Source organism: Chlorocebus sabaeus, chromosome 16 (assembly GCF_047675955.1).
Source record: "Chlorocebus sabaeus isolate Y175 chromosome 16, mChlSab1.0.hap1, whole genome shotgun sequence".
NCBI classification, from domain to species: Eukaryota; Metazoa; Chordata; class Mammalia; order Primates; family Cercopithecidae; genus Chlorocebus; species Chlorocebus sabaeus.
Window position 1 is genome coordinate 66,132,556 of NC_132919.1, and position 9,693 is coordinate 66,142,248.

The window sequence follows — 9,693 nt, forward strand, 5'->3', positions numbered from 1 at the left end:
GAAGACTTTAACACAATCAACCAACTTGACCTAATTATTATTTATGAAACACTTTACCTAACAGCAGCGTCTTTCCTATTACAAACTGAACATTTACCTAAACAAACCATGTTTCAGGCCATATACAAACCTCTAATTTTTTTTTTAAATTCATCATACCAAGTATGTTCTCTAACCATAATGGAATTAAATTAGAAACCAACAACGAAGACGTCTGGGAAATCCCTAAATGTTTGAAAATTAAACAGTATGTTTTAAAACAAATCATGGATCAAAGAGTAAGTCATAATAGAAATTTTATAATATTGTGACCCAAATGAAAATGAAAATAAAACACATATCACAAATTCTAAGATATGTTTTTAAAAGTGCACAAAGGGGCTGGGAGCTGTGGCTCATGCCTGTAATCCCAGCACTTTGGGAGGCCAAGGCAGGTGAATCATCTGAGGTCAGGAGTTCCAGACCAGCCTGGACAACATGGTGAAACCCCACCTCTACTAAAAACCCAAAATTAGCTAGGTGTGGTGGTGGGCACCTGTAATCCCAGCTACTCGGGAGGCTGAGGCAGAAGAATCATTTCAACCCAGTAGGTGGAGGTTGCAGTGAGCCAAGATCGTGCCACCGCACTCCAGCCTGGGCAACAGAGCAAGATTTTGTCTCAAAAAAAAAAAAAAAAAAGCATAAAGGAGCACAACGGTTTAGCCTGGAATCCCAGCAGTTTGGGAGGCCACGGCAGGAGGATTGCTTGAGCCCAAAAGTTCAAGCCCACCCTGGGCAATACAGTGAGACCTCGTCTCTATTTAAAAATAAAGAAAGAAAAATCAAAGAAAATGAGGTATATATGCACAATAGGATATTATTCAGCCATTAAAAAAGGGAATCCAGGCCGGGCGTGGTGGCTCACATCTGTAATCCCAGCACTTTGGGAGGCTAGGCAGGTGGATCACGAGGTCAGGGGTTCAAGAACTGACTGGCTAACACGATGAAACCCCGTCTCTACTAAAAATACAAAAACTAGCCAGGCATGATGGTAGGCGCCTGTAGTCCCAGCTACTTGGGAGGCTGAGGCAGGAGAATCGCTTGAACCCGGGAGGCGGAGGCTGCACCGAGCCGAGATTGTGCCACTGCACTACAGCCTAGGTGACAGAGCAAGACTTCGTCTCAAAAAAAAAAAAAAAAAAAAAAAAAGTGAAAACCTTCATCTATAAAGCTTGAGGTTTGGAAAATAAAACCTGGAGGACATTATGTTAAGTGAAGTAGGCCAAGGACAGATAGACAAGTATCACATATTCTCATTCATGTATGAGAGATTAAGAAGTTGATGTCATGGAGATAGGCAGTAGAATGATGGTTACCAGGGGCTGGGAAGCAGTTAGGGATGAAGACAAGTTGATTCATGGGCATAAAAACTCAGTCAGATGGAATAAGTTTTAGCTTTTGTTTGCACAGTAGGGTGACTACAGTCAACAATAACTTAGTGCATATTTTAAAATAGCTAGAACACTTGTTATGCTTCCAATACAAAAAAAAGGATAAACATCTGAGATGATGGATAGCCTAATTAACCTGATTTGATCATTACACATTGTATGAATCTATCAAAATATTACATGTACCCTTATAAATATGTACACTCTACCTTAAGGAAACAGTGAAAAAAGAAGGTGTGGAACAACAGCGACCACAACAAAATCAAAGAGGAAAATCTTTGTGAACTTGGGTTAGTTAGGCCTGGAATCAGCAAACCATGGCCAATCCACTACCTGTTTTTGTAATAATCAAAAGAATAACAATATAACTGATAATTTGAAAATTATGTGAAATTCAAACTGCAGTGTTCAAAAAGTTTTATTGGAACAGCTGACTGCTTTCATTGCTACAATGGCAGAGTTGCAACAGGGACAGCAAGCCTGAAATATTTACTATCTGACCTTTTACAGAAAAAGTCTGGCAAGGTCTGGGTCAGGCAGAGTTGTCAGATGAACACGAAATGTGTAAGAAAAAAATGTGGTAAATCAGACTTCACTAAAATTTAAAACTTATGCTCTGGGAAAAAGACACTGCTAAGACAATGAAACACAAGGCACAGATGGGGAGAAAATATATGAACATCACACAGCCTAACAAAACACTTATATCCAAAATATATAAAGAACTCTTACTAGCCAATAATAAGAAAATGGCCAGGCATGGTGGTTAATGCCTGTGATCCCAGCACTTTGGGAGGCCAAGGCAGGCAGATTGCTTGAGCTCAGGAGTTCAAGACCAGCCTGGGCAACATAGCAAAACCCCATCTCCGTTAAAAATACAAAAATTAACCAGACATGGTGGCATGCACCTGTGGTCCCGACTACTTGGGAGGCTGAGGTGGGAGGATTACCTTGAGCCCAGGGGTCGGGGGGAATGATAGGCTGCAGCAAGCCAAGATCATGCCACTGCACTCCAGCGTGGGTGAAAGAGCGAGACTCTGTCTAAAAATATATATACACATATATATATATAAAAGTAGAATAACAATAAAGAAAGCAACCCAATTAAACATCTTAAAGATTCTGGTATCTTGGCCAGGCAGGGCAGCTCATGCCTGTAATCTCAGCACTTTTGGAGGCCGAGGCAGGCGGCTCGCTTAAGCCCAGGAGTTCGAAATCAGTCTGGGCAACATATCAAAACCCCATCTCTATTAAAAAAAAAACAAAAAAAACAAAAACTAGCCAGGTGTGGATGTGCGCACTTGCAATCCCGGCTACTTGGGAGGCTGAGAGGTGGGAGGATGGCTTGAGCCCAGAAGGTGGAGGCTGCAGTGAGTGGTGACTGTGCCACTGTTCTCCAGCCTGGGCAACAGAGCAAGACTCTATCTCAGAAAAAGAAAAAAAAAAAAAGATTTCAGTATTTTTCCATAAACAATAATATACAGAAGGCAAATAAAAAGATGCACATAAAAAGAGACTCAGAACCATCAGTCATTAGGGACAAGCAAATTAAAAGCAGAAGGAGCTACCACCATATACTTATTAAGGTGGCTAAAAATAAAACAACAAAAACTGACGATGTCAAGTGCCAGGGAGGACACAGGGCAACTAGAACTCTTCACACATTTGCAGGTAAGAATGCAAAATGGTACAGCTACTTTGGAAGACAGTTTTGGCAGTTTCTTATAAACATACGACCCAGAAATCATACTCCTAGGTATTTACTCAAAAGAAACGAGTATTGTGTTCATACAAAAAACATTATGGAAATGTTTAGGGCAGCTTTATTCATAGCTCCCAAAAACTAGAAATAACTGAAATATTCAACTATGGAGCAGATAAATGCACTGTGATACACTCATGTAAGGGACTGCTACTCAGCAATAAAGAAACTACTGACACAACAACACAGATGAATCACAAATACATTATGCACTGTACATGCATAAACTATTTTATTAAAAAATTAAGATACCTTTTTAATAGTCAAACAGGCCGGGCGTGGTGGCTCACGCCTGTAATCCCAGCACTTTGGGAGGCCGAGGCCGGCGGATTACCTGAGGTCAGGAGTTCAAGATCAGCCTGGCCAACATGGTGAAACCCTGTCTCTACCAAAAACATTAAAAGTGAGCCAGGCGCAGTGGCAGGCGCCTGTAATCCCAGCCACTCAGGAGACTGAGACAGAAGAATCACTTGAACCCGGGAGGCAGAGGTTGTGGTGAGCTGAGATCGCGCCATTGCGCTCCACCATGGGCAACAAGAGCGAAACTCCATCTCAAAAATAAATAAATGAATAAATAAATAAAAGTCCAACAGTACATGAAAAAATAATGTGATCAAGAGAGGTTCGCTGCAAGAATGTAAGGGTGAATCAATATAAGATCTACTAATATGATTCTATGAATATCCACTACTGTAATTAATATGTAGCAAGCAGGAGAAAAACTATATGATCATCTTAAAAGATGCTAAGGTGGCATTTGACAAAATATAATAGCCATATCTGATTAAAAAAAAAAAAAACTTACAAAAGCAATTGAAACAGGCGAATACACTCAAATATTAAAGGCCTCAAACCAACAGCTAACCATTACATATCTGCATCAGCTCCGCTGAACCGGGATGGCACTAGATGCCTATCATTATAACTAACACGTGATACTGTGGTGGAGGTGGTGGTAGGGAAAGCAATGTTTTTCCCTCTTTTTTTTTTTTTATTACCCAGGTTCCCATCAACGGTAGAGGCAATGTAATTTGAAGAGAAGAAGGAGATATAATAAGAATATCAGATGTGTATATGATTCATGTTTGCAGATGATACAACTTTATTCCTAGATAAAGTTATTCCAATCAAAGCAAAAGCTACAAGAAACAAATAGAAAAAAAATAGGTGGCTGAATTCAAAATTAAGTTTAAATTAATGAGTTTTCAACTAGAAGCCCCCTAGGAGAACAGGTATTTTTATAGACAAATTAAAGATAAAATGAGATTTCATGGCACAGGTGAAAATATTTAGCAAATAAATCATACTTCGCCCAATTTTGTAAAAAGTATGTACATACACATGTGCCGGGTGCAGTGGCTCACGCCTGTAATCCCAACACTTTGGGAGGCTGAGGCTGGCGGACTGCCTGAGCTCAGGAGTTTGACATCGCCTGAGCAACATGGTGAAACCCCATCTCTTCTAAAAAATACAAAAAATTAGCTGGGCGTGGCAGCGAGCACCTGTAGTCCCAGCTACTCGGGAGGCTGAGGCAGGAGAATCGCTTGAACCTGCGAGGTGGAGGTTGCAGTGAGCCGAGATCACGCCACTGGGTGGCCTGGGTAACAGAGTGAGACTCCTGCTCAAAAGAAAGAAAGAAAAAAAAAAGGATGCATGTACACATGTTCACCTAAAGATGGTTACCTAATGAGAGGAACCAAAATATTAATGTTCTGGGTTTTCTGAATTTTCTACATTACTTTCCTGATAAAGAGAAAAAGCAAAAATAAAATTTAAAGATTTTACTAGATTTCCAGAAGCATTATTTATGAAAGTCAAAGCTTTTTTCCTAAACTAATTATCAAAATCACAGACTAATGAATAAATGAATGTCAAGAGCTCAAAAATGGGGTGAAAAATCTAAGGCCAGCCACAGCCTGTTTTTGTAAATAAAGTTTTATTAGAACACAGCCACACTCATTTGTCTACTTATTGTCTATGGCTGCTTTCATCCTACAAGGGCAGAGCTGAGCAGCTGTGACAGAGCCAGGTGGCCTGCAAAACCTAAAACATTTACTAATTGGTACCCTAAGAACAAGTCTGCCAATCCCCTGACCATTAGATAATCTAGTCCATCCTACACTGTACAGGTGAGTAAACTGAGGTCCACAGAAGAATGGCTTCTCTATGGTCCAAACTCAAGTTAAGTAAGAAGCAATGAAGACTCCATTTCCATGGTACTTTCTACCACTTGGCCAGGAAATTCTCAGAACAGACATCCTGCTGTTTGGGAGGTAAACCTCAGAGTCTCCTATCACATCGCATGTGAGTGTATTTGCCAATAAATTCATGAGAAGAGGACTTTGGGCCTAGTAACTATCCAACACCTGCTAAAGGTCTGAGTAAACCTTAGTAGATTCTAGAAAAAGTAACTTTAAAAACCACATAGGCCAGGCGCAGTGGCTCACGCCTGTAATCCCAGCACTTTGGGAGGCCCAGGCGGGCGGACTGCCTGAGGTTAGGAGTTTGAGACCAGTCTGGCCAACATGATGAAACCCTGTCTCTACCAAAAATACAAAAAAATAAGCCGGGCATGGTGGCATGCGCCTGTAATCTAAGCTACTCGGGAGGCTGAGGCAGGAGAACTGCTTGAACCAGGGAGGTGGAGGTTGCAGGAGCCCAGATCACACCACTGTATTCCAGCCTGGGTGACAGAGTGAGATTCCATCTCAAAAAAACAAAAACAAAAACAAAAAAACACGTAAGCACAGACTAGGGAAGGTTTAAAAACAAACAGATGCTGAGAGTATAATCTGGTTCAGTCTTCTAAATGGCACAGACTGTAACCCAACAATCCAGTCCCACTCCTAGGAACCTACCCTACAGAAACACCAGCTTAAGTGACTAAAGATACTTCTCTAGCACATTTAGGACAGCGCTGTCTGTAAAAGCAAAAAGGGCCTGAATTCTAGGCAAATAAATATTATCAGCAAATGCAGTTATGTGTTAATAAAGAAGGGGGCACTTCATGTCTTTACCTTACAGAGGGTCCTAACCTTCTGAGCATGTAAATTTGTGACCCTTGCCATAAACAATCTCCACTGTTAGGTTTCTTCTGAGACAGAGAAGATTCACAACTCATGCCATTAAGGCAGTTAAGGACAACCAGCATACCTGGAAGAAGGTAATCTTCCCAGTTTACAGAGGATCAGAGATCCAATGCATTTCACCTGGATAATTCAGACTCAAAAGTTCAAATATGTATCTGAAATTACAGTAAAGTCACTTTAAAACTTTTTATTCTTTGCACAGCACTTTGAAAGCACAGTACAGTCAAAAGGTGGAGACATGAGTAATTTACTGAATGAGACTTTCAGAAGTGTGTGAAATAATTTTGATGTCTACAGAAACAGGGAAAAGTGCACTTTCTTTCTATCTACTTGTTCTCTTGATTACTGTAAGAAGAGTGTTGAAGTCTACAATATTGTTAAGGATGTGTCTGGTTCTCCTTGGAGTTCTACGAGTCCTCATGTATTTTGAGGCTTTGTTATTAAGTTCATAAACCTTTAGGAAGGATTGTTTTAGGATGGGCTAAGGTGTTATTCACTGTTTTAAGTGTTGGACCACTTCTTGGTCCAAGGACAAGAGAAATTCCACACAGATTAATATATGCATTTCTGAAATACTTTTTAACTTCCATAAATAAAATATACACACAGACCTCAAAAGAGGCACTATGAACATTCTGAAATCGAGCAAGAAGCCGTATTTCTAGTAAAGCATATAAACTGCACCTACTGAATGTTGCCATTTGGTATGAATCACATGGCCATGCCGTTTCCCAAGTGTGTGAATTACAGAACATATCCATGAGTAGAGAGGAGTCCAAGCATAACTTTCTTAGCAAATCTCAGGGGGTTCCATAGATAAATAATTTGACCAGTGACTCCTGAGAAAGAGATTTTATATAGGAGAATCCAGACACACTAGGACATACTAACATCTCACAATTCAGTTTGCATATCAACATTTACATTTTTATAACACTGAAATTCTCTGAGTTATCAAATTTAATTTCTCAACCAAAAGTCTCTGAATCCTAATCCTTCCTTCCCTTCTGGCCTATATATATGACTCTTAGCTTAATTTTACCAGGACTGTGGCAGATTTTCTAATCATGTGTTAACTGACTGCCTCTTCACCCTACCACAAAGAACAACAAATAATGGAAAGTCATCTCACACATGACCCCAAATCTTATTGCAGAAATGCGATACCATCACATACACAAATAACGCGGGGCCCAGAGTCTCCACAAAGGAGGACCTCACTCAGCCAGATCGCTGGGGCTACCCAAGCTGTGCAGGATTTAGGGCAAATACAAGGCTAGGAAAAAAAGAGATGTTAGGTAAATTCTCACTGGTCTAACAGAGGCAGACTGCCTACAATGAGTCCAGGGGAACTTTCTGCAATGATAGGAAATGCCCCAAATGCTCTACATTTGTGTGGTGCAATACACGTGAATACAGAGCACTTGAAATGAACATATAATAGCTGGTGCCACTGGAGAAACTGAAGTTTTCATTTTACTTAATTTTTTTTTTTTAAGAGATGGGTTCTCATTCTGTCACCCAGGTTAGTGTGTGGTGGCATAGTCCATAGATGACTACAGCCTCAAACTCCTGGCCTCAAGCAATCCTCCCACCTCAGCCTCCCAAATAGGTAGGACTACAGGCACGCCATCCTATGCCCAACTATTTTAATTCTTTTGTGAAGACAGGGTTTTTACAAAACCCTGTTGCTCAGGCTGGTCTTGAACTGCTGCCTCAAGTGACTTCCCACCTCAGCCTCCCAAAGTATTGAGACTTACAGGTGTGAGCCACCACGCCTGGCCTACTTAGTTTCAATTAATTTAACTCTCCACATTTGTCTAGTAGCTACCATACTGGACAGTACAGAGGGTGAAAACAATCCACAGGCTTTGACTCAACATTCAGTTCCACAATTACCTGTGCTGCCTACTGCATTCAAGAGATTTAACCAGGCACTACAGAGACTGACTGGGACATTCCCTGCCCAAAGTAGGGTGTAATGAAGGAAGGGCCAGATCATTAACAGGCCATTTCAGTTCCACGTCTTAACAGACAAAGATATAGATAAAGGGGTTAAGTAATCAAGAGGATAAAACAATCCTTCCTAAAGGTGTATGGACTTTAGGAAGAAGCCTCAAAATACATGAATACAGAGCCTCAAAATACATGAAGATTGCGAGAACTTCAAGGAGAAACAGACAAATCCTTCACAATAGCTGTCGACTTCAACACTTCTCTCAGTGATCAACAGAACAAGTAGAAAGACAGATCTTAATAACACTATCAACAAACTTGACCTAATTGATATTCATGCAATACTCCACCTAACAAAAGCAGAATACAAAATTCTTTTCAAGTACATATGGAACATTCACTTAGAGTGACAAAATTTTGGGGTGCAAAACAAACTTCTAAAAATGTTTTACAAAATTAAAGTCATACAAAGTATGCTCTCTGAACAAAATGAAATGAAATTAGAAATCAGTAACAGGAAGATACCTAAAAAATCCCCAAATATTTGGAAACTAAAATAATTAATGCACATGGTCCTGGAGGTTAAGGGGGTGGGAACCAAAGGAACTCAGCCCCACCTAGGGGTACAGGGAATGGTGATCAGAGATGGCACGCTGGAGAAAGTGATGGATGGGTGACTAGGAGTTAGGTGTGTGGGAACTACAAAGAAATCAATATTACTACATCAAGTTGAGATGAAAAGAAGAAATAAGGAGTGAATAAGGAAAAAAGAAATAAGGGAGATGTAAAAAGTAAAGTAGAGGTTCCTCTTCAAAGATTTTCCTCCCTGTCTAATTAGGAATAAATAGTAACTTCTCTTACAAGCAAAATTTATTCGAAGACCTGTGCTAACATTCTTAAATATCTGCTAGCCGTAATAAAAAAATCAATGTGCTTTATGTTCTTAGCTCCCACAATGTAGCCTAAGTATTTGCCCTGGCATGCTTATAGTGGTCCAAGCAAGCATTAGGTCATAGCCTGTTCCATTTTATTTTATTTATCTTATCTTATTTTATTTATTTTTTTGAGATGGAATTTCGCTCTTGTTGCTCAGGCTGGAGTGCAATGGCATGATCTTGGCTCACCACAACCTCCGCCGCCCAGGTTCAAGTGATTCTCCTGCCTCAGTCCCCTGAGGAGCTGGGATTACAGGCACGTACCACTATGCCCAGCTAATTTTGTATTTTTAGTAGAGATGAGGTTTCTCCATGCTAGTCAGGCTGGTCTCAAACTCCCAACCTCAGGTGATCTGCTCAACTCGGCCTCCCAAAGTGGGGGGATTACAAGCATGAGCTACCACACCTCGCCTCCTCTTCCTTATTTAAAAGTGTTTTTACCTTTCTCAACATTCCATAAGTTACTTCTTCCTTTGTTCCCCTCTACCTTTGCCTCTTTTAAAAGTTCTAAGTTACTAGCC

At 40.4% G+C, this 9,693-nt stretch overlaps 1 long non-coding RNA gene across 1 annotated transcript; it reads left to right on the top strand.

Moving 5' to 3' along the window:
- Positions 1–2,258: 2,258 nt before the first annotated feature.
- On the top strand, positions 2,259–2,907 carry LOC140708683 (uncharacterized). Its single transcript, XR_012088886.1, has 2 exons — positions 2,259–2,367; positions 2,761–2,907. It is a non-coding gene; the product is annotated as an uncharacterized lncRNA (long non-coding RNA).
- Positions 2,908–9,693: the final 6,786 nt, after the last annotated feature.